Source organism: Rousettus aegyptiacus, unplaced genomic scaffold (assembly GCF_014176215.1).
Source record: "Rousettus aegyptiacus isolate mRouAeg1 unplaced genomic scaffold, mRouAeg1.p scaffold_m13_p_8, whole genome shotgun sequence".
NCBI classification, from domain to species: Eukaryota; Metazoa; Chordata; class Mammalia; order Chiroptera; family Pteropodidae; genus Rousettus; species Rousettus aegyptiacus.
Window position 1 is genome coordinate 73,654,125 of NW_023416311.1, and position 25,326 is coordinate 73,679,450.

The 25,326-nt window shown below is 36.7% G+C and overlaps 1 long non-coding RNA gene across 1 annotated transcript in view; it reads right to left on the reverse strand.

The window, feature by feature from the left end:
• The window catches only part of LOC107517427, a 148,898-nt gene extending 123,876 nt beyond the window's left edge, over positions 1-25,022 (reverse strand). Inside the window, exon 1 of the long non-coding RNA XR_004952528.1 lies at positions 24,685-25,022. This is a non-coding gene — a long non-coding RNA (uncharacterized LOC107517427). The remainder of the gene's footprint in view (positions 1-24,684) is intronic.
• Between the last annotated feature and the right edge of the window lie 304 nt (positions 25,023-25,326).

Consider the following 25,326-nt stretch of genomic DNA (forward strand, 5'->3'; position numbering starts at 1 on the left):
CTTCTGCTCCATGGTTTGTATCTTCTGGACCTTTGATGGGTGCATATCCATGTATATCAACAGTGGCCAAAATGACTGAACAGGTGAGACCAAGAGAGTAAGCCTCAAAAATCCAAAAGGACCTCATCAAGAATGCATCAGGACATTCTTTCAACATGTTAGAAAAATCACTATTTGTTTGGGTTATGAGCTAAGAACGCACATCCCCAACACCAAGACTCTTCCCATAAAATTGCATCGAAAGTCTCCCTTGAAACAGCAGTAAATGTATAATACTACTGTTTCCATTCACGACCAATCATTTTGTAGGTGGCCTAAAAAAGGATTTCTTAAACACATATTGCTGAACTTTAAAATCTTTGGCTTTTAGAACTGAAAAACAGAACTAAAATTGTGTTACATGCATGGGCAAAAATACAGTGATACCACAGACTCATAAAGGTCACATAAACTCTTCTATGTAATGTTGCTTATGTTAAAAATTTTTTTCCACAAGCTGCTAAAATCCCTGAGGCTACAATAGTTTGGACCACTGTCACTATATCCTTTTAGAGAGGAGAGAGGCAAGAGATACCAGGGAAGGTACAAAGACTTAGAAGAAGAAGAGATACTCCAAGAGTAGTTAGGCAGAAAGGACCCAAAGGCATCAACTAGCCCAGTCTTCTCAGTATCACATATAGGTGAACTGAAGCAGGGGGAGAAACCTGTGCCACCCAAGGTCGCTTAGATGGTTGGGGCACATGTGGAATAGAGGCTTCAGTAACCCAACTCTAGTCTAATAGTGTTTTTATAGTGCTCCATAGTGCTGTTTTATACACGGGAAAGAGGAGTAAAAGCACATTTTAAATATAATATTTTAATTAAATGTATATTTTTGCAAACGAAAGTAACCAAGAAGCTCTCATTGTGATTTATATTAGTTTTTTTTGCAACCTGAGTCATTAATATAAAGGAAAAGGAGGGACATGGTTTTAGTAAAGTATGCTTTATATTTTCTATTCTAAAAATAAAACACATACATTTGAATTAAATCAGACAACACAAAACTAGAAAGCACCATCAAAATAAGCCTTGGGCCCACCATTCAAAAAGTCCCTACTAACAAATGGGTAGTTAAATTTCCCTCTATTTTTATTTTTCTGTCATAATTTTTAAACATTTGTAACTAGATTACATACATAATGCTGAATTTTCATTTTTACTTAATGATATATTATAAGCAACTTTTTTTATTTTAAAAATGCATGCTCTCAGAGAAAACTGGAAAAGAAAAACATAAAATTCATTTTAACTAAATTTAAACATTAACATTCCTGTTAATTTAAATTGTTTTAATAAGATTTAAATCATCCATAACACCACACCACTGGTACGTAATCTTTCCTATCGTTGTTCAGGAGGCTTCCCCCTCCCCTCTCCATTTTCCCTGCCTGGGCACCTACTCTACTCTGCGTAATTCCAGGGCTTGACTTTGGAGACTTTGGGTACATCGAGTGAACAGAGAAGAGAAGAGGAATTAGCAAGAGAGATCAACCCTGTGACCTCACCCTTACTTCCTCCTCAAGTTCCACCAGGCTTAAAACTCTCTTCATTTAGGATTGTGTTCAGCTGAAGGAGGAGATTCTAAGAGGATAAAGAGGAAACAGAATGATCCAGAAAATAGGAAAAAGGCTCCGACCATAAGTGAATAATAAATCTCAAAAAAAAAAAAAAAAAAAGCCTCCCAAGGAAGTTAGGGCCAAGCAGGTGAAATCCAAGATGGGAGAATGGAATGAAGAATACTAGAAGAGAAAAACTAAGACACAGAAAAAGATAAAGAAGAGATCGACACAGAGAAAACGCTATTCCCTCTACTCTACCTGCTCTTCTGTGACCTAGACTGATAATGTCACTGCCCGAAGCATGATGGTAAATTCTGACAAATTTTCTTCCTCCAACTGATACTGTTTGGCTCCTCCATACTATTTTCATTTTGATATAGCACTTTATCTCTGATCATCTCCCCTTCGGATGGGGAAATACTGTGATCACAGCTTCTCTTACCCACTTCTGCCAGGTGGAACAAAAACTTGAGAGAGCCAATGGCTGAAACAATGGCAGGTCTATAATATTTACAAGTATATTTAAGAGAAGGTTCTGAGGTTTCAAATCCATTCATTTTTACAATGATGTTTATACCATTTTCCGTAAAACAAGTTTTGACTTCAGGAAAGATTAACCATCATTTTCAGTGATTGGCTGTACTGTAATTTACTCAGTTGAGATTTGTACTATTGTCTTTGACATCTTTCTTACAACGGAATAAACTGTTTTACTTTCTAACGGGTGTTTGTGGGCATATTCATTGAGTTTAGAGCTCCATATTTAAAATATCTCTTCAGGCAAGAAAAGATACCAGAGGGAAGGTGTGATTTACAGTTATTAAAACAACAAACGGTATGTCCCTTGATTATATTTACTAGGGTGAATTTAATGGATTTATAAGAACTTTTATAATTAGATCACTTTTATAAAATAATTGTCCATTGTTTAGTCACCTTTATTTATAAATTAGCTACCCAAGATACTATGAGAACCAGAAGTAAGCTCAATTGGCTTCCTCATTCCCATTGACAACTGGCTACTTTGCAGCAATTGGGGGTAACCCCACCATCCTGCTAGTATGAGAAGCATAAATTAATCTAAACTGGATAAGTTTCCACTGGCTTCTGCAGAACTCCTACCTTAGGTCAGACGTCACATCTTTTCTAAACCTGTGCAGGTTCATTTGTGGTGCAGTTTGAAGCTAAAGAACAAGTAAAATTCTTCCCTGGCTTGTCTTTAAACACTTCCTATACCTCATACAAGTACCTATGCCAATATTATACTGGTAAACCACATACCTGGTTGAATATCGGTGTTCTGGCTCTGCAAGGCTGCCATCACAACCTTATGTACATATGTGAATATAAATAGATATGTTTCCCACTCAGAAAAGGATTGCAACTGTATTTTCATGTATCTTTGAGAGGCCTCTTTGAAAATGAATAAAAAGAATAGAATTGAGTTGAATGATCCATCATAGCCAAATATGTGAGGCTAACGACTTTGTGATATGGGGACTTTTGAAGCATTATATTGCCACCAAGCTCAATTTACGTATATCAACCGATATGAAATGAGAAAACAGTAAAAAAAAATCAGGCTGGGAGAAAGTGGTGTAGGGTTAAATAAGTACAAATCAGTAGTTGATAGTTGGTCATGGGGATGGGGAGCACAGCATAGGGAATGCAGTCGGCAGTAATGTAATGGCTATGTGTAGAGCTAGAGGAGGGAAAAAGCAGTCAGAGGGATCATTTCATAAACTATATAAATGTCTAACCAATGTCTAACTAATAATAAAATAAAATTTTTATCTCTTGAAAAGAAGATAAACCTATGTGGGAAAGAGTATACTCGTTTTTATTGTATCCAAGCAAATCTAGGTTTGAAACAATCAAAATGTTTCTTTTAACTTTGATCTCTACTTCTTCTCTTAGATTCATAGTGTTTTCTCATTTCTAAGTACTTATCCCTTTGTTGACTCTCGCCCTCAATTCTCACATTTCTAAGAGAAACATTAAACAACCCACCATACTCCCACATTATCATATGGATATGGTTAAGTAGCAGATCAGACATAGGAAAGAGAGTGCCTACTAAATGCTCACACCAAATCTCCATTCCAAAGTTGAATGAAAGTAAGTTTAAGAAGTTCCATTGAGCCAGGGCCAGAATGCCACAAAAACATATTTTATATTAAGGTGTGCTTGGCCAAGAATCTACTCTTTCAGAGTTCCAGGAAGATGCCAGCACATGGCCTAATCATAGGACTAGCAGCATAGCTAGTTGCTGGCCAAAGACATTGTCTAATAGACCTGCCAGTGTGTCTAAGAATCCATTAAAAACACATTCCCTCAGGTTAAGGCACTGCTTGTTCTTAAATAACCTCCTTTAAATCAATCTAAATTCTAGAAAGGATAATATAATAATATATTATTTACCAACAAGACCATTTTGTAAATATGGCTCTTTTTATCCTGATTAGAAAAGCTTCCTGGGTCTATACTGGTTTGATGTTGTATATGTTCACAAATTACTTTATCTTTCTGAGCACTGTTGACTGTACTTATAAAAATAAAAGATGATTGTGTAGATTCATTCATTCATTCATTCCAAAACATTTATTGAGACTTTTATGAAAGGCACTATTCCAGGAGCTGGGACAAAACAATACACAAAATAGGTAATATTCATTCATGCCCTCTTGGAACAGACAATAGTTTTGGGTAGGATTCAAGGAGGCAATCAATGGATCAATAGTTGCCTGATGGTAAGTGCTATAGAGTGTTCCACTTTTATATAAGGTGATTAGCAACAGCCTCCAGCTAGTCATGCAGGCGTTTGATGGAACAGCCTTTCTGGCAGAGGAAACAGGTGAAAAGGCTCTAATGCAGCACTATGTTTATATTCTCACACAACAGTTAAAGGCGGCTGGAGCGAAATGAGCTAGTGAGTGGTGGGGGATGAGGTCAGAGAATGGGGAGAGCTAAAGATCACATAGGGCCTTGCAGGCCAGCGTAAGGACTTTGGGTTTTACTCTACATGAGACAAGGGCCTCTGGAAATTCTAAGCAGAGGTACGATATGGCCCAACATCTACTATGAAAGGAGCATTCTGGCTCCAATGCCGTAATTAAACTGCGAAGGCAAGGGCAGAAGCAGGGAGTCCATTTAGGATGCCAAGGGAGTAACCTAGGACGGAGGTAATGGTAGCTTGGCCCAAGGTGGTAGCAGGGAGATGAAGAGCAGTGGCTGGATTGTGGAGATATTGTCAAGGTTGAGGAGAGAGGACTTGCTGATGGGTTAAGAAATAAATGAGGAAGAACAAAGTCTAATGTCAGCACATAATAGATGCTCTATATGTGTTAGTTACCTTTCATTTCTTTCTTCTTACTAGATATTTGAGATAAAGCACTGGGGAAAAGAAGGATTGGGAGGGATGAAAGGAATGAAGACTGATAGGGAGAGAACAGAGCATGGGCTTGGGCACAAAGACCTACTTGGTTGGTTGTCTCTTTCAATCAGCAGGAGGAGTTTGTAAAGACCTCCCACACCTCATCCCTGGCCCCTGCTGCCCTGAGGGGTAGAGAGAGGCAGAAAGTAGTACCACATGGTTTCCAAAGGATACTTTACTGACATTATTCTGAGTTAAGATTATTCTTTATTACCCTACGAGAGGAGGAAAATAACTTCATAAATGTTGATCAGGTCTTAAGGTCTTAATCAAGTCTCACCAATGCTAAACTCCACACCCCAATCTCCTAAATATCCTCTCTGACACACCTACGGTATCAGATATACCCTGGAACCTGGATGAAACAAGAGAAAATGGGGCCATCCGAGGACCAGAACTGATTAGAATTTATTTTCACTTTCCAGACGAATGAGGGCTCAAATGATATGGTAAAAATAATCTGTATTTCATCCACCAACCAAAATATACCAATTTTGTGGTATAAGATGCTACCCATTATAATGCTACTATCTACTCTAGTAGTTTAACATTCATCTAAAAACATACATTTGAATTTCAATTTGCAAATATTTCTTAAGAATTTAAGCTTGGTTATATTTCAAACTCCAACTCCAGAAGGGTAAAATAGCTTAATTTATCAACATATGACAATTATACTGAGCCAATCTCTATCTAGAGCCTTAAAAAAGGTGGGCACCACAGGCAGAGGCTCCTTTTCCCAGGGATATGTCAGAGTAGATCTTGTGGAGACGGGATCTTGTGGGGAAGGGATACTAGACATTTGGGCATCGCTGCAAACTAGGAAAAATGGGAATTCTATAGGGTTCTGATGTTTCTTTCCTTGATGAAAGGTAGCAGGGGGAAAAAAAGGAGTTTTTTTCCCTTTTCTTCAAGTTTCTGACAGCTTTGGTGTGTTGTGTTGATAATGAGCCTCTGGCAGAATTCTGGACTTCTGCTTGAGTTTCTCTGGGCACATATTATGCAGAGGAATTATGACAGTTCTTGAAACACACATTTTGCCCTCACTGCTCTAGGGGTTTTCTCACTCTCATAACTTGAGACAAAGTTTTATTTCATTTCCTTCTCAACCTTGGCCATGGCCATTTCATGCTCTTACTGCACTTCAAAACCTATTTCTAACAGCCAGAAATCACTTGAGATGAGAATGAGAGTCTTTGAAAAGCTATGAGTTTCTAGAAGCCAAAAGTTTCAGAAGAGAAAAGTGAAGCCAAGGAAGTCTGAGTAATTGCTCTCGGGTATGAGAGGAGAAAAAAAGAAAAACAACGCCGTCGTGTGACATTCATGTTTTCTTCAGCTTTACAAAATGTTCAGGTTATATACCATAAGATTCTATTTTTATAAAATCTTTTAAAGAATAAATTTTAGAAATGAAGTACAGATTAGTGGTTGCAGAGGTTTACGGGGGGAGCTCAGGAAGGTGTTTGTGATTATAAAAGGATCCTTACGGTCTTGGTTGGAATTGTTGAGTATCTTGACTGTGGTGGTAAATATGCCAACTTACACAGGTGACAAAATTTATTGAACTTAATATAGACACACACGCAAGTGATACAAGTAAAACTGGGGAAATCGGAATTAAGATTTCTGATTCTATCAATGCCAATATCCTGGTCGTAATTTCATAGTTTTGCAAAATGTTAACACTGGAGGGAACTGTCTGGAGGTTCCTCAAAAAATTAAAAATGCATATACCTTTTGACCCAGCAATTGCACTTCTGAGTATTTATTCAAAGAAAACCAAAATAATAATTCATAAAGATCTATGCACCCCTATGTTCATGGCAGCACAACTTACAATAGCCAAGATATGGAAGCAACCTAAATGTCCATCAACAGACAACTGGATAAAGAAGTTATGGTTCATATATACATTGGAATATTATTCAGCCATTAAAAAAAAATGAATTCCTACCATTATCAATGACACGGATGGACCTAGAGTTATTATACTAAGTGAAATAAGTCAGACAGAAAAGAATAAATACCATATGACTTCACTTACATGAAGTGTTTCAGGAACAAAAAGAACAAACTAATCAAAACCAAACTCACAACAATGGAGGACAATCTGGTGACAGCCAGAAGGGAAGAGGGTTGAGGAACTGGAAGAATGGAGTGAAGGGTTAAAGGAGTACAAATTAGCAGGTGATAGATGGCCACGGGGATGGGGAGCACGACATAGGGAATGTGGTTAGCAATAATGTAATGGCTAGGTGTGGAGTCAGAGGGAGAAAGAACAATTAGGGGGATCACTTTATAAACTATATAAATGTCTAACCAATACACTGTATACTTGAAACTAATAATAAAATAAAATTAAAGAATTGAAAAAAGAGAAATGGCCCGATGTTGTATATGCTTTTGGCCCCATTAACCTGGATCTATTGCTGAGTAGGATTAATAAGGCCAGTATATGGCTGGAAGGACAGGAGCTCAAAAAAGAGAATTATATAAATATTTACAGAATGCTAAATATGCTAGGCCCACTGAAAGGTATTTTATAAAACTAAAGTGTTGACAGAATCTCAGAGCTTAGATTTCCTACATTGGAGCTCACCCTCTCACCTCTTGGCTCAGTGGGAAGTAAGTTTGGCTAAAAAATGAGGCCTAAAAAAGAAAGCTGGATCACAGCTACCCCCGCGGGATGAGGATAATGAGAAAGTGAAGGGATGTTTATTCCTGCCTCAGATCTTCAGATCTTCATTGTCTTCTGTTCCTTTCCTTTCTTGCTTTATAGCACTGCATTTTATTCACAATGCACTCTTTGGTTTTAAAGTGCTTTCTAACACATTTCATCTGAGCCTAAAACTACCCTAGAAGATAGGCAGGTACTATTAAAGCCATTTTACAGACAAGAAAGCTAAGATTTACAGATGTTGGCTCATTTGCTGAAGCTTATAAGAAAATAACAGAATAGTTACGGGAACCTAGGCTCTAGAACACCCACTCACCTTCCCTCTACTCCATCTCCTGAGGCAACATAAGAGGCGAATGGTAAACAGAACTTCCATCAACAATATAACACAAGTTTTTACAAAAGCACCTCTGGGCCCATTCCAGGCTAAATCAGGGCTGCACATAGCCACAGGAACTCAGAAGGAGCAAAAACATTAACATGATCATCTTTTCTCTTGACTTTCATTATGAGAGTATCAATAAACAAGCCCATTCATCTAATCCAAGGCCAATGACAAGCACTGAGACCTCGAATCTTTACTTCTAAAATAAAAGCATCGCCCATGGCCTCCACCACCATATCTCCAAAATCTTAGTCTTCTCAACTGTCTTCCGTAAGCTTCCTCCTCTCCACTCTCTCCCCACTGTCACTCTGGTATTTCAACAAATTTGCCCTGTCATAATTCAGATCTCATTTTACTGAATGTGGAAACCATGAAAGTTGTTCATGTCAAAACAGAACCACTTATCATCATCCAATGTTATTAAAATAGAGAAAGAAGTTGACTGTGAAGATGGCCAAAAAGATGACCTTGCCAACTCTGCCCGTATTTCGCAGCTATAGGAAATTCTTTTCCCTCTCTGACTCAAATGAAAAGTTTTTATAACTCAAACTGAACCAACCAAATGGAAAAGTAAAGGTAAAAGACATGAAAAATGACTTCCAGAGAACATGAGCACATATCTAGAATAAGTGGGTTATGGCCATTGCTTCCATTTTTTTTTCTCACTTCTTTCTTCACTACATCTTTGCAATTAGCTTCCTGCCTAAAGTGAAATGGCACACTTAAAGTCTCCAATAGCTTCTTCTTGACAAGTCAGATTGCATCCTAGTCCTTGTTTTCTGTATTCTCTAGTTGGCCCTTCATCCTATTAACTTTCTTGAAACCCTTCTTGAAACTTCCCATGTTTTTGGCCTTTGAAGCACATCAGAGTTCTGGTTCTTCTCTGTTTTTCCACCTAATACTTTTTTCATCTCTGGTTATCCATATAGAATATTCTACTAATCTTGGTCTTTTATTTTGTTTTGGTATTTTTCCCATTTCCAACTCTACAGCAAACTATTCAAACTCATATGACCCCTCTGGCCCCCTAACCATCTGAAAGATAGGCCACTTATTCTCACTTAAAAATATAAAGTGTTTTAAGAGTCTTTCAGCTCAGAAGAGACTCTGAAAGAAGATATGGGACAAAATGTACTTTCCTTGGGTTGAAACGTCATAATCTCAGGCTAAATGAGGTTGTGCAGAAAATTAATGAAAGCTCACAGACCGCTCTGCCAAAGTCTTCCCCAAGGTGAGAACAAATAATAAAACTTTATATATCCATCATTATAGGCCACATGGCAAGGTCTCAAGGTCCATAGCCCAAGGGCCACACACTTAATGTGATTCTCTAATAACCATCATCTTATTGCTGATCAGTCACAAGCCAAATTGATATGTAATTAAGAGCATCTTTTGCCTGTCAGCACTCTGTGAGAATCAGCATGATTGGCTAATAGAAGGGCAATGTAATTAGAGAAGTTATGAATAATGAAATTAGGAATTCACTGAGAAATATGCTTGCCCACAGTGTATCCTACTTAAACAAGGCATTCTCCAGAGCCTCAACATGTCTCATGCCCAGGAAGAAAAGCAGTGATCATTGACTAAATGCTTGATTAATCTGATATAAATAGAGGTTAAATTCTTTGCTTTCCCATTATAATACTCATTGAATATTAACAAGTAGACACTGTTAAATATCACTTTAAGTTTTATAGAGCTCCTTAGGATTCATTCATTTAACAAGTGACTTAATTGACTTTTGAACATGCACATAAGCACTGTAGGAAATGTAAAGTTAAAATGGAAGTATTTTCTCTAGACAAGAAATTGACAGCCTAGCAGTATGATTAAACATGCACTTAACTACAATATATATGGAAAGTAAGCAATACTGTTTAGCTTTTTTACTATTAGCATAGTAAAATTACTATTAAGTAGCATTTTATCTGCATTTCATATCCCAATTCATTTCTTCATTACACAATTACTTATAACTTGCTCACAAAGTGCATACATGTGGAGAATACAGTGCCAAAGCACACAATGATCCAGTCTCTATGTATCTCACAGTCTTATCAGGAAAGCACAGGTTATATAAGTAATTTCAAGAACACAGAGAATCACCAAAGCAAAGCTCTGGGTCTTATAACAATATCCAAGGAGACTTGCCTCCTCTCCCACAAGACATCTTTGTGCTTCCCCTTTCCCAGCCAGGAAGCCCTGGAAAGTGGCTATAAGTTTGAAAATGTCTACCTATGATATACGAAAGATCCATTTATGAATTACATACAATATCGTTTTATTTCCCAAGAATCGTATCTCTGCTGAGAAATAAAATTAGGGCCATTGAACATATGTTGGTCATTCAACTAACCATGGATGTAGACTAATTACTAGTAATGTTTTTTAATTAGATGTGATAATCCTCTTCATTAAAGCCAGATAAGCATATTACGTTTTATACCAAGCCCCTTAGCTTGTTCATGGCCTTATATTGGGTAGCTGAAACAAACTTGGCAATGACATAGCCCCCAAAATTGCAGGTTATAAAAGAAAGTGACTCTTTTCATGACCCATAAGCAAAAATATTCAAATCCATTCTTGGTCATTCATTCATTCCAGATACAAAACAAACTCACTAACAGGTAATTCTAAATATAACAGGGCTCCATTAAAAAAAAAATGAGGGTTCTTTTATACAAGTTTTATTGTACCTTGAAAAAAAAAAAAAGCCTAAATGAACTTTAAGAAATTAACAAACTTACTTCATTTATTAAATGATTTATTCTATTTGTTTGTGTATTTAACACACATTTGGCATGGTGTGCTGTGTACTAGACTTGAGTTAAAGATAAATAAAGCATAGCCTCTGCCCTCAAGGTGTCCACAGTCCAGCTGTCAAACCATAGAAGAGGAAGTGATCAATATCCAAAGCCTAACTATGGCCCCAATGAAGGAGGTCTTAAAGAAAGACAACAGCCATTACTGGGTCCAAAAGGCAGCCTGAGCTGAAGGGAAAAACTCAGAGGCTTACGGGAGAGCAAGGAAGGACCTTTCATGGTTAGAGCTTGGTATAATTACATATTGATTTAACAAGACTGTTTATCCTGAGAGAGTCTTGGAAGACTGTAAAAACACATTGACTATGGGCTTTAAGTGTATCTCTCTAAGTAAAATCTTTCTACAAGTCCAGTATTCAATCTGAGATGTGAGGCTTATAAAAGTGCTGTTTATTAAAAGTATATCTTCTCCAGAAAGGAAGGTAAACTCGAAGTCCTAAGGACCAGTGTAGAAGAAGAATCAGAGTCTAGTGCAAGCCTTAACAGTTACAGTTGCTTTAGCAAACACACTTAGAATTACCAAAAAAAAAAAAGAGCTTTTACAGTCATTAAATAATGACCAATATTTTCCTCAATACTTTTTCATTTCTATATCACAATATCCTTGACAAGCATCGTTTGATAGAATTTTTCTTATTCCACAGCTGAAGTCTACAGGAGTTAAGAATCTGATACAAATATATTAACCCAGGATAGCAAAGATGGAGCTAGATTTAAGGCTCAGTGCCCAATCTACCATTCTATTTCCAAACTAGTTCTGGACAACACTTTTAAAAAATGAGCTATAAATCAGAAAGGAAATGAACTCTGAGTCACCTTGTAACTGATCCAAAACACCTCAATTCAGTGCCACCACACCCTCCAACTTAGAGTGACCGAGGGCCAAGACATTTCATAGATCTTGTGCCGTTCACGCTGAACCAGTGAATTTCTGCACGAAACTGCAGAGAGCTTCTCCCACCCTTCTCTTTCCATTTCTCAAGATTTAGGAAGTGCCCTTCCTCCAGCTATACTCTCTGGGGGAAGGAGTAGATGATTCTTTTGTGGCCATTAATGTTAGCTCACATTTATTTTTTTATTCTCAATTGTACAGTTTGATGAATGTTGATGAATATATAATTTTGCATAACCACTAACCCTATCGAGATATACATTTTCACCACCTGAGAACTTCCCCTAAAGTCCCCTCCCGGTCAATCCCTGCCCATCCCAGGCACCGTCCCTGGCACCATCCCCAGAAGAAGCAGCAACAGCACTGGTTTCCGTTTCCATAGAATAGTTTGGCCTGTAATCAAATTTCATAAAAATTGAGTTATCCAAAATAAACTTCTTTCTGTGTCTGGCTTCTTTCTTGCACCCAGCACATTTTTGAGATCCATCCATGTTATTGGACAGGTTCTTTGTTCCTTTTTATTGCTGAATAGCATCACATTGTATGAATATACCACAATTGTCCCTTATTCTGTTGATTGACATTTGGGTTGTTTTCAGTTATAGGCTATTAATAATAAAGCTACAATAATTATACCCTAATAAATCCTTCTGGGGGACAACTGCTTTCATTTCTCCTGGTTAAATACTGAAAAGGATCATAGAGCTAAAGGCTTTGCTAGGACAGGGCTACAGTAATCCTTACTATAGAACTAAAATAGCCCACTCCTAAGGCATGGCCTTCTGGCATCTCAACCAATCATTTAATATGTTCATTGAAGTCTTGACCCTCTGAATGTTGGGAATTGCAACATCTCCCAATCCTATGCAACTTTTAGAATATCCATCTATCTAAGAGCCGCCAGTAGATACTTTCTGCCAGGGATGGCAGAGTCTCACCTATACATGCATATTCAGCTATAGACCCAGAGACTTATACTAAAATTTCTGAAATTCCTTCTCTGTACAGTATCCTACACTCTGATACCCTATCCTGAAAGTTTTGTCACCCCACAAACTTTGACATCTATTCCTTTGTCCAGCAAGGCACCTGTTTCCTGTGGGAGCTCTTCTTCCATGTGTTGTCACTTGGGAAGTACTCTGACAGAAAGCCAGGGTGAATGCGGAGCTCACCTTGTTTATTTACCTCTCTCAAGGATCACACACTTGTGCCTTCTGTTTTCCAATAACTAAAAATAGGCTTCAAATATTTCACCTAGTTTTACATTTTTTAATGGAGGAAAGATAAATCTGATACTAATTTCTTTATCATGGATGGAACTATAAGGCCATTAGTAGAGGTTATAAGCTTGTCTTTTCCGAAGTAGAACGATTGCACTCATACACACGTGCACACACACTTCAGCAGCTACCTCTCGACAGAAACTTTTACATCTGAAATTTGGGACCTACGCTCTTCCAATTATGATTCAATTATCCTCTCACACCCCTCCTCCAAAAAAAAAAAAAAAACTCAGACATTTACTGGTGGCAACTCTTCTTGCTTTGTTTTAGGAAGATGAGGGGGAAAATATCATACTTTGGACAGGTGGCTTCATACGGCATGAGACTATAGAAGTTTGACCACCTGCATTGCTGAACCAGTCTAAATTTGTTCCCAAGCATGATTATCAGCTCTACACACATGATTCTCTAATAACCTTTAAAATGACATTTAGCTCATTCATTTAGTCAAAGGGTGACTTCTTCAAAGATCAATATCTCTTATGGCTAAGCTGATCATATATTATTCAAACTGGGAAAATTTGACAATTTTAATAAATAAAAGGACAAGAATCATACACAATGACTTGGAAACATGGTCATCTTGCTTATATTGTGTTCATGAGGAAGCAGTCGGAAAATGGTCGTCTGTCTGGAGTGTGGATATAAGGAAGGAAGGTGCTTCTACTACTACTTGTAACTCATAAACTCAGCATGGTGTGGGAAAGCTAATACTTTTCTCTTTGAAGAAACAGGTCTGAGGAGGTTTATAGATCTACTAGCTTCAAGTGCTCAGTTCTTACTTTCCTTTCCTTTAATATACTTCCTGTCATGTTTTGCAAGACCACTTCACTCTGACTGCTGGAATTACCATTGTGTATATGCTGTGCCTGTGTATGTGTGAGGGGTTAAGAACAGGGAGAGTGAGAGAGAAGAGAGTGAGAAAAAAGAAAATGCGTTTTGCCATTTTTCTTGATAAGCACATTAAGTTGCTTTCATCTTTTCCATCAAAAGTTAGCGAAATGGTACTCAGGTCCTATTCAGGCCAATTACATCATCTTTTGTGTTATCTTCATTAAGGACATTGTGTCATGGATTGAAGTAAAAATCTTACTTATTAAAGTTTGTTTACCTCATTGTGATTAGTGGAAATACTAATCAGCTGAAGAAGAAACAGGAGAAAAGACCATGCAAGGACTAAAATAAATAGTTTGTTAAAGGGAACAGCTTTATCTCAGCACTTGAAAAATATTCTGTCAATACCTCTTTTTAAAAGGCTTGCAGCATAAAGCATCCCCAGTCCTCTTCTCTTTAGTCCCTTGATTCTATTTAACAGTTGTTCCAGAACATTTACAGCCATTCGGCCTGGTTTCCATTGATTTCTTTAACTGTTCTCAGAAAAACTGATTACAAAATGTTCTCGTACCATTGGCATATCAAGGAGAAAGTACGTAATAATGTTACAAAAATAAAAAACCTTATTTGTCCTATAGTCATGGCCAGATAGGAAATATTTTTAAGGGAGAAATGAACAAATGTTTTCTCTAGTCTTCCTTCTTAATTAGATGGATAAGAAGCAGGTAATATTCTTTATATAGGAAATATAAATATAAATGATGTATAACTGACAGATTTTTCACAGTGGCTTGATTGTTCCGATGTTATCCATGCATCAGTGGGCAGGAGATATTTAAATTAAAAAACAAAATGAAACATTGATGCCATTTGGGGCAGAGGTAGCATTTAATACAGAACATTGATGCAATGCAGTGAAGAACAAGCGCTCCTAAAACCTCCAGAGTCCTGGAGCAGACATTCGTTTCCAGTGCAGATCTGCCAGAGCTTCATCTCCTTAAATTCTAGTGTTATACGGTTATATGAATACTAATCAGAATATGAATCATCATAGCTTTTTAAAGACAGTTTATGAAGATTCTGAACTTAAAATATGAACTTTCGGCAATTGAAAAAAGTGATTAAAAAATTCTCTTCAGTGTCTTTTAATCCTGATACAGGAAGGTTATTCATTTGACCTAAATAAGATATAAACTGGAAGAAGCTGAAAGATGGCTCAGAAACAGGAGATGAAAGAGAAGAGACAGTCGAGACTAGGACCAATCCTTCCCTTAGCCCCTTCTAGAAGAACTGTTCAACTGTTTCATGTTGAGAATTGATACGAAATACTAGTTAGCATTGCAGAGGACGGTAAGTTTATCCTAATTGGCTGAGCCAAAAACATCCTTCTAATTCCACTAATTCTTGCATTTTATAGCCAATTCACCAGGAAATCTTGTTGACTCTACCTTCAAATATATCCAAATTTGACCAATTCTTACTGCCCTCAGTGTTCTTACTCTATCTAAGCTATTGTCATCTTCGGGTACATTACTGCAATAGTACCTAAGTAATTTTTGTTTCCATTTTTACTTCCCTACAGCCTAGTTTCAGCCCAATAGCCAGAGTAATCATTTTAAAACTAAGGCAGATATTCTCACTCATCTGTTTAAAATGCTGCAATGGCTTATCATTTTACTGGGTGAAAAAAAAATTCTCATAATGGTGTATATGTCTGTATATACTGGTGTAGAACCATCAGCATCACTCAGTCAGTAATCCTACCCTATGGTTCAGTAACCACATCCACATTTATGCACAAAGCAGAACATACCACTTCTAACATCTAAATGAGATGACTTTATGGAGCCAGATAGTCTCTGTTAAAAATCCTCCTCTTGTGATAGATAATAGAAATTCAAGCAACGGGATATTTATGTCTGATCTTATGACTCTGATCTTTGTTGAATAACAAGTATATTTTAGAAAGACAACAATGTATGCTCTTAGAAATTATATTTAAGAGCATAAATTTCTTATACACTTTCTGACAGTAAATTTTGATAGAAAAATAACATGGATGTTGCAAGTAGGGGAGATTTGATTCTGAATCAACTCTTACAGAGTAAGGAGGCAGAAGACATGAACAACAAACTTCAGCCATAGTATAATTTTACCAAGGGCCAAAAGTAAAAGTGACTTGTATTTAAATTTTAATGGCCTGTTAAAAATTCACTATCAAAAATAACAGTACACGTTTGGTGTTATAGTTCAATACAAAAAAGTACATAAAAGGAAAACCTTCACCTTTACCTCCAATCTACCCCAACACCATCAAGATATATTCTTTTACAGTTTAGTGTATATCTTTCCACTGAGATACATTTAAATTTAAAGTATAACCCTAATGCTAATTGAGCTAAAACTTTTTTACAATCAGTTCCATTATACTATTTACTTTGGTTAGGGTTATTTTTTTAAAAAAATCATCAAAGCTTTCTATAGACTATTTGAAGGTAATTATTTTATTAAAAAATAAAGTATTCAAATGTAGAAAACTTCTCATTATATTTCTCACTAAGTCTGGCAAATTTGCTCATTAAGCAATTTTTTCTTAAGTTTGAGATTTTTGTCAAAGGTCATGCATTCTTTCAGAAGAAGGAAATGAGATGCTATTTTCTCAGTGGAAATTCTAAAAAATGTTTTACATTGAAAATACACTTGGATAAATTAATGATAATTTCTGTAATTGTTTAAACCTTAACTCAGGGACAGGCTCTATGTTTGATAAACTCTCTTCATAAATTATCTCCTATAAATCCTTATAATAACCAGAAAGGTTTGTTCTGGTTTTACAGATTACACAGTTAAGGACTAGAAATTAATCAAGGAATTTCCAAAACCCAAAAAGAGAATACATTATAACTAAGGTTTCTAGGATTTATAGAAAAGTGTCTGTAAAATGTCACATTCAGATTTCAATTTTTTTATTTCAGTTTGGTCTTCAAATTTTCAAAAAAAAATGTTTTGAACTAAAATCTTTCTTTTTTTTTTTGCTAAAATAAAAGGGAAATACCTTTCCTTTTGAAAAGATGGAAGAATAACCAAAGTAACAAAGTTCTTACAATCGACTCAGCACAGTTTAACTTTATATAATCAAATCCTAGTAAATAAACATATCTTTGGTTTCTTGGAACCATTTTAGAATATGAGAAAATAAATAGAAAACTCAAGAGAACATGGCTAGAATCTATATTAAAACGAAATCAGAAGGCAATGTGATAGACTGAGAAGGGATGGAGACAAAGCAGACAGATGAGCTAAACCATATTTAGATATGGGAAAATAAAATCATCTTTTATTTACTCAGGGCAAGATGACAAATAGGTTTATTTCATGTGTGAATCTCATCTACAGCTACTTGTAGTGTTGTGCTGAAAGAAATTCTAAGGCTTTCCTTGGGCTCCACCAGGCAGTATTAGGAAGATTTTGACATGTCTAACATGGGCATAAATTAGGGAATGGTAACATATATGCTATGCGTCTGCTATCTTTTGGCCAGAGGACAAAGAAGAAATGGGGGCTAATAGTCTGCTTGGCTTCAGATGATTCATATGTATTCCCTTATTAAATTCTCATGGATCCAGTGAGGTTAACATCATAATCTATGGTTTACAGATGAGGAAAGTAACTCTCTAAGTGAAATCTCGAGAAAGGAGGAAAGAAAACAATGACTGACAGAAGGAAGGCAAGTGAGGGTGCAAATTACGAGTCCTACATATGAAAAGTCTATGAGTTGGCTGTCATCATTCAGGAAGAACCTATACACACTAATGTCTTTCCTTCCCATTGCTTCCAGTATTCCCAATGTTTCTTATATTTACATATCACAAATATTCATCAGTCTAAATTGTCTCATTCTTCAAGATGTGCCATTATGCTAATTATAACTTCTTCATAAATGGTGAATAATTTTTCCCTTTGAAAATTATCTTAGTTTGAAAGAAACTTTATTCGAACTATGATTACTGCTCCTAGACCACAAAGAGATTATTTTAGAACAATCAAAAGGAAAATATGCTAGTCTAAGAGTACAGAATTCATCAGCAGTCTCAGCTACCAAGATAATCAGCTACTAATAACTAGATCTGCATCCTGATTAGTTACTTTCTCCCTCCAGGCCTTAGTTCTCCTGATAGGGAGTTGATCAGTTGCTCTAAGGTCTATAATGACTCCCAAATGTTGTGGTTTCTATGAGTTCAAATGCAATTCTTACTAGAAAGAAACAGAAAGGCTTTAGCAGAAATAGTAAATTATGTTGGTTGGGAATAAAAAATAAATGTTTCTTTGTCTATTTTTTCAATTCACATAAGATATTTCTAAGATATATTGGGCATCTTCTAGCTGAAAGCTCCTTGTTAGGCTCAGAGATGCAAAGAAAGTCATTTCTTCACTCAATATGTGTGTACCAAGCACTGGCTATAAGTAAGGCACTATGTAGCTTTGAGAAAAATTTAAAGTTGCATCGAGGATAAATTTGCTATAAACTTACACTAATAAAGGTACTTTAGTAACAAAAACATATAGCAGAAACTAAAAAGAATTATTAAGAGTTATGTAGACAGGCTGCTGTGGGAGGTAAGAGGAAAGGCATAGTACTTCCTGTGGAGCCATGGAAGTTGTAAAAAGAGTCTCCATGGACAGAGCCTTTAAAAATAAGAGAACCTTGGTCACACAGTGAAGAGTAGGAAAAGGAAGGTGATCCCGACAGGTGGTCCAAAGACAAGGAGGTGGGCAGGCACAGAAAATCAATGGAAAAGAGTAAAACATTCTTCTCAGCTGGGCTAAAAGGCCCTCAGAAAGGATTAGTAGTAAATGACAATGGAAAATAGTACAGAATCTTCAGTGCTAAACAAAGGAGTTAAAGGCTTTATTTTCTAATTTAAATATTTTTTTGAGCAAGAAAGTAAAATTCTTTGCCATTTGTCAGATAAACCTAATAGCAAGATGGAAGATGAATTGGACTAAGAAGATCTTGGGAAGGTCAATTAGTAACTATTTTAATATCCAACCAAGAATTAACAAGTGCCTAGATTAGCATCATTACAGTGAGAATGTAGAAAGGAAGATACATGCAAAAACTAATAATAATCATAATAATGCCCACTCCTATTGGGAGTTTAATGTGCACTCTGCACTGTCCTGAGAGTAAGTAAATAACTCATCTAATACAACAGTCCTAAGAGAGAAGTTCTATTTTTCAGTTATACAGATACAGAAAGTAAGGCACAGAAAGGTTAAAATTTGCCCAAGGTAGGTAGTCCATTCAGGGATGCAACTTCTGATTTCAGGATCTCATTTATTAACCTTTCAGAAGTAAAACTGACATAACATGGCCATTGATTGACAATGAGAGGCAAGGAAAAAGGAAGAATAACAACTGTCACCAAGATTCCAAACCTGGTGGCAAAGAATATGAAGAAGCCGTTGACAAAAGATGGAGGAGAAAAAAAATTGGGGCAAATTCGGAAGAAAGATTATGAGTTTAGGGGCTGTTACTTTGGAATGGCAGCTGTGGAGGAAGGTAAATGGCAACAACAAATGAATGGAGGCCAGGAATCTGGGGGAGAATTGGGAGCCAGAGATGCAGACTCAGTGGGGCGCAAGTTGACATGTGGCATTTCCCAGGCTGAGTGTGGTGAGAGGAGCCTAAGGTCAGGTACTGGTGGAATATTTAAATAGAAAAGAAGAGGAACTTGAAGGAGTTAAAAATGCAGATTGCCCACAGGGAAAGGGAATATGGAGAGTAAGTACATGCTGTGGAAACTAAAGAAAAAGTGACTCTAAGAGGGAAAAGCAAAGATGTCGGTGGAATTAGGGAAGAGAGAGCAGTGTGTGAAGCCATCTAGGAGAGCCCTTACTTGTGAGTCTGCTATTTCATAGTGACCCCAGAGAAGCAATGTCATTCCCCAGGGACTTGACCTATGATCAAGGATACAGAGAAAATCAGATTTGTCTTTGAATGTAATTCATGTTAAAGAAGCAGAAATCAGCAAATCATTACCTAGATTCTGATTCTTTCAGGGAACCTCTGCTTATGCATGTGAAAAATAAAATAATAAGCAGGTAAATAAAATGTGTAATAAGTAAAATAAACACTCCCAATTTACCTATAACATATGCTCAATTCTTCAGAAATACATTACTAAATGGTCAACTTTATGGATCAAATAGCAGCTATTCCATGACATCAGGAACAAAAGAAAGCATGCTGTGGACCTCTGAGCCCCACCTACTATTGCATACACTGTTGCTCCCCAGATAGAATACGAGAAATTTGTTTTTGAATTTAGTAAGAGAAAAGAGTTCTCACTCCCATTCCATTGTGTGACGGCTAATTTTACAATGGAAGGTGTGTGGCCTTATGCAGGGTAAGCCAAGAGTGTGGACTCAATAGCTGTCTCCTCTGAGCAGTCATGCTGACTCAGCCTGGGTCCTCTCAGCCGTTGGCTACAAAACCCAAAACTGAACCAGTGATTAGAAAACATGTGTTCTCAGAGAAGGACACAGGATAGGAGTCAATTTAAAAAACAAAAAAATGTAGTAGCATATTTACAACTTCGAGTCTCCCTAGTTCTCAGAGGGAACCCTGATATCTGCAAGAATAGTCAGTGACTACCCCTTAACAACCTATCTGTAGCCCACATTACGCTGCCACCAAACCATTTTCTTTTGATTACTTTATTGCTTTTTGTTTGTTGAGCTGTCAGTAACAGCGCCTAGAAATACAATGACATAAGCGACATAAAATGCTGGAAGGGAGAAGAAATGTCAGTGATTAAAAGTCAAAGAGATTCATATTTAGAAACAAAAATAAATGTCAGTTACATAATTACAAAGAATAGGCCCTTGCTTTTGTGCAGATGCGATTTCAGTGCCTCTGTTCTCCTACGGCCCTTGTACATCTGTCTTCCCGCTGGCAGAATGCAGCACGGGGAAGAGGGCTGCTGTCATTTGACAGAACGCATTTCATTCCCAGTGGGGAAAATTAACTGTCTTCACAATGCTTCTCTTGATGTAAATATACTCTGTGTTTAATTCCAGTACACCTACTGATTTGCTTTCAATTGTCCTAATAATAATTATTGCTTTAAGTTATGGCAGTGAAATTGCTTCTGCTTTTTGAAAAGTTAATTTTGACAGTAGGTGCTTTTTATGCCACTGTAATTTTTCCTATAAAGATCATTAACACTTAAATGGCAGCTGCTTGGAGGGTATTTTGGTTCCTGATGATGCGTTGATTGATAATTGGAATTCCAATTCCATCATGTTTAAGAGTCTAGTCTGTTGGGATTTATGAAAGGCATCACTAAAATTCTTAATATCAGCTTATATTAGTTCACTCTGTTGCAAACTGTCAGCCATGAGTTAATGGGCTTTTTATAATACACAAAGACAATTATCGTTTCCTTTTTGGTCAACAAATTTAAAAAATAAACAAAACATTTGTATGTGGCTTCAAATAATATGTTTCTTCAGCTTCTCACTTAACCAGATATGCTTTTAAGACAACTAATTTAGGCAAAGTGTTTTGTTTGAAGGATATTATTATATTTAAGGAGGAACAGGAGTTCTCTAGATTTTAAAGGAAAAAGTATGATGAGACTTTTCATGTTTTGAAAAGTAATGCCTATCTTCTTAGAAACCTGTTGAATTTTGTCATTTTCTCCAAACTATATGACAAACATAAAAGTGAGCGGATGTGGTTACCCTTGAAACTTAAGCAATCTTTAGGTTAAAGGTTCTGTGGATATGCATCGACTTTTGTTTTTCATCAGAGAGAAGGATGTTTAATACATTAATCACAGAGACATTCTGTCCTTTTTGGTAGCCTAACTCAACAAAGAAAGAACATAAACAATTGCCTCTGCCCTAGACCGTCTCCTTTTCTAACTTCTTAAAGACAAGCAGCTACATGATCTTTGGCATGGAGAAGCCCTCAGCTTCTCAATGCTGCAATAGTCTCATCTATAAAATGGTGCTGACAATATGACCTGATTTTGTGCAAACCAAAAGATATAACCTATATTAAGTTCTTAGAAGAATTATTGTTACATATAAAGCCTTCAAATATTATAGGCTGTTTTATGTTCATTATTAAAGAACCACACAATTTTACTGAGCTTCTCAGAGGCACTCTATTGAGTGAAAGAATGAAATATAATCTCTCTCCTCTAAGGCCAGGGTCAGCAAACTGCAGCCTGTGGCAGCATGTTTTTGCTTGGCCCCCAAACTAAGAATCAACTATATATTTTCAAAAAGTTGCAAAAAATAATAATAATATGCAACAAAAATCTGTAGAACCCTCAGACTCTGAACTATTTATTATCTGTCTCTTTCTAGAATGAATTTGCCAAGTCCTGCTCTGGAAAGGATCTCAGTATAGTGAGGGAAACTGTGATTACTATGCTAAGAGCTCCGTAAGGAACAGAAATGGTCTGGTGAAAGAACACAGGCTATTAATCTTGCCGGGGAAAGTGGGAAGAAAGTCAAAGAAGGCTTTACAAAAGAGGTTATATTTGAACTAGGCTGTCTAGACTTGCAGAGCAGGTAAGATCACATCAGCCAGAGAAGGGATGGAGGCATGCACAAAGAAAAAACATGATCAAAACATGAGGGCGGTTCATTCCGGGAATTGTAGTTCAATAAAGTGTGGCTTGATTAAAGGGTGCCTATGTGTGTGGGAGGTGGGGTGGGGACAATTAATAGCCAAAAATGAGTGTGGAAAGAGCCATAATGTGAAGAGTCGTAGACTCTACTCAAGATTAAAAGTTTGGAAGGTAAAACGTTATTACCAAAGGTGTTTAAGTAAGAAGGTGACAAAATTCGAGATTCAGAACAATGAACAATACAAAAAAAAAAATTATAAAGAAATTGTGGTTTGGGGCAAAGATGAAAAAAATAGGAGTCAGATTTAACCTCCTTCATGAAACAACTTTAAAAAATGAGACAAAATATATGAAAAAAGGTTTTCAGACATTGACAACAGGCCGTACCAATGACCCCAGGGAGAAGGGGAAAAAAGAGAAACTGAGCCTTATTTTCCAGATTCCTGTGTGGAGAGAGGTTGTAGGCGTCAGCACAGGGAGGTACACTATGGCTCACGGGAGGGGAAAAATCAATCGACAGAAACAGACTGAGAAATGACAAAGATTACAGAATCAATAGACAAGTATATTAAAAGTTATAACTATATTCAAAAGGTCTACGTCAAGGTAATATATGAGCATGTTAAGGAGAGACATGAAAATTATTCTTTAAAATACCTAAATTGAACTCCTACAGATAAAAATAATAATGTGTAAGATGAAAAATAAACTGAATAGATAAACAAAAAATCAGACACTATTGAAAAAAGTATCACTGAATCTGAAAACGCAGAGGAAAAAAGGCCTCCTTTCTACACACACTCCCCCCCAAAAAGTTGAAATGAAACTGTGGGAAAACTTCAAGCTTCCTAATGTATATGCATTGAGTTCCTGAAAGAAAGAAAAAAAGAGGCTGGACAGAAAAATATTTGAAAAAATAATGAACAAAAGTTTCCAAACTGAATATAAAATATAAACCCATTCAATATAAACAGATTCAAGGAGCCGAATTAACCCCAAGCACTTAGTGCATATAATAACTCTTAAGTTTCATCATATTCCAATTGGTTCAATAGAAAAATAGAAAATTCTAAAAGAAGCTGGGGCATGGAGTAGAAAAAAAAATAATTGTGTTGAGTGAAAGAAATCAGAAAAAGAGGGACTGTTCCACTTGCATTAAATTCGAGGAAATGCAGACTGAGCTACAGTGATGTGAAGCAGGTTTTCGGCTGCCGGGGAATTAGGTGTGTGGGGAGAGGAGTGAGCGATCACAAAGGAGCACGTGGAATCTTGCAAGGATGAAGGGTATGCTTATTGTCTTTATTACGGTGATGGTTTCAAAACTCCTCAAATTGTATACTTTAATTGTGGACAATTTATTGTCTGTCAATTATACCTCAGTAAATCTGAAAAAAAAAAAAATGATGTTCAATAGTGAGATAGAATCCATTTAGGAGAGAATGAGAATAGACAAAGAGAGAAATTATGAAGACTGGAGCCAAAGAAGTGACTTTGGGAATGAAGAGAATAAATGGGTATAAGGTAGCCTTCTGAGGAGGAATGGAAACTTGAACAGCTGCGTGTATCGTGTAACTGTTAACAGTGCTAAGGAAAACAGGAAGAACAATTGACTGAAGGGAAAAGGTAATGATTTGAGTTCTAAATATGTCCTATGGGGCCTCTAATTACAAATTGAAGAAACAGTTGCATATATAGTGCTGGTTCCAGGAGTGAAATCTTGTTTGGAGATACAGACTTTGAAATTTCGAGCATATATTATAGAAAACTGAAGCTAGGGAATTGGATGAGAATGCCAAGGGAGAGTCTTTAGATTAAAAAAGAAGCAAGAAAGTAAAGCCTTGGGGGTATTGAAGGATGAGCGATAGGCTTTGTTCTCTGATGAGCTTGGTTTTTAAAATTGTTATCTTATACTCTAAATTGTTCAGTCAGGTCAGATAAAAATACACAAGCATCTTCAACAAGATATTTCTTTCCAGGAACTGACAAGATGTGGGCTTATAATTTCAACTCAGTCATGGATTATAACAAAAACTTTCATCAGGTTCTCAAGCGCCATACAAAATACATACGTAACTCTTGTCAGAGTAAAATACACAGTGTACTTACCTTTTGCTATGTTTGGTGGGAGAGACAGCAGGGAATAGGAGGTAAGGAATGAAAGGCTGGCGTGAAGCTTAGAAGACAAGCTTCCTTATCCTGGTAAATACTTCTGTGGTTCCCATCAAGGTGTACTAAAATGTAATTTAACCAGTATGAAAAATACTTAATTCTCCTTAAGATAATAGAAAATGAAGTTTCTACTTCAAATTTTCTGTACTTAACAAGAAAAAAACAAGGAGGACTGGACTGAAAGCTGTCTTTTATTGACCAAGCAGAGAGAGACTGTCTCCCTCCTGGTAAAGTACACCCCCCTGGGCTACAACCACTTCCCTCCCCCACCCCATTCCACCCCAGTCTTAGCTGCTGCGTGTGCTTAGAGAAAACAAAATTGTTCACATAATCACTGTCTCTAATGGAAATAAACTTATATTTTGATTTCTCAGAAAAAACTCCAGAGTCAAAGCCTCTTTATTCTTTTCCCTGTTCAATTAATTCAAACCCTTCAGTCCCAAAGGCATCAGTAACTAGTGGAACACAAATTAAGGAGCAACACCAGAAGGACCTTTTCTTGGATAGCCCTACAATCTAGACAGTATTTTAACTTCTGGGGGGAAAAAAAAGAGTTTACAGTCAGACAAGGCTGCTCCT